The sequence below is a fragment of the Triticum dicoccoides genome, chromosome 5B, assembly GCF_002162155.2.
Source record: "Triticum dicoccoides isolate Atlit2015 ecotype Zavitan chromosome 5B, WEW_v2.0, whole genome shotgun sequence".
Taxonomy (NCBI): Eukaryota; Viridiplantae; Streptophyta; class Magnoliopsida; order Poales; family Poaceae; genus Triticum; species Triticum dicoccoides.
The window spans coordinates 599,433,869-599,434,893 of NC_041389.1; the positions used below are offsets into that span (position 1 = coordinate 599,433,869).

The 1,025-nt window shown below is 58.5% G+C and overlaps 1 long non-coding RNA gene across 1 annotated transcript; it reads left to right on the top strand.

Moving 5' to 3' along the window:
- LOC119306270 lies at positions 1–675 on the top strand. Its single transcript, XR_005148904.1, has 2 exons — positions 1–118; positions 317–675. It is a non-coding gene; the product is annotated as an uncharacterized LOC119306270 (long non-coding RNA).
- Positions 676–1,025: the final 350 nt, after the last annotated feature.

The window sequence follows — 1,025 nt, forward strand, 5'->3', positions numbered from 1 at the left end:
CCATCAACTGCATCGTTCCAAGGGGCGGACCCCCTCCCCCAACAGACTCGCGGCCGCTCGATCGAGACGGGTCCGAGGGAGGAGAGCGACCGGCTCCCTCCTCTCCAGCGAGGCTTGGGTAAGCATCCCCCGATCCCACATCAACCCCACCATCCCGACGAGCGACTGCCCCCATCCCCCAGATCCAGCTCACCCAGTGCTCCACGGCAAAGCTCCATGGCGCGAGATCCCCATCCCTCTAGCTAGCTCTTCTCCCTTCTCCTCCTCTCGTCTCCGGCGAGCTCTCCTCACGAACCTGTTGTTTGAATTTTTCCAGGTTTGAAGTTCACCGGGTACCAACGGGATGACCACGACGAGTCGCTCTGCGGCACGCCGGCACACCCACTTGCAGTTCAGCACGCGGCGACCACCTCCACGAAGTGGGTGCTCCGGACCGCCACCGCCGGCGCCGTGCCCTTGCCTTCCCCGCTGGATGTAGTCCCGATCTGGTTCCCCTCCCCCAAGCCGTACCTCGACGAGCTCTTCCCTGTGTGCTAGTACTGGTGGACTACAGCGACTGCGGCAGCCAAAAACACCAGTCGTTGTTCAGTGTTGGATCCGCCTTCCCCCTGTTTGCAGCTCCTTTGAATACTTTTTGCAGCTCACTGAATATATTTTTGCAGCTCATTGTGAAAATCCTTGGCGCTGGCCACGCCCTGTCTTTTCCAGCTGCTTCCTCTAAGGCGATGACGGCTTCCTCTCTCTGCCATGTCAAGCTTCGACGTCCACTACCTGCGCACGGAGTGCAAACTCCCTTCAGCGAGGAGCGAGGTCCAATCCCGGCGAGCAAGCGATACGGTTCGATGCGCGTGGCTGTGCAGTGCAGTTGACGCCCCGTGTGCAGCTCACTGACGTGGTCCGATAATTTTTTTGGTTTTGTGCGGTTCCAGTGCAGTGCACATCATCATTTTTTTGAGAAAAAAGCAGTGCACATCATCTAGTTCCACCTTTTCCTCACTTCTCGTTGGTGAATATGGCCCAGGTGG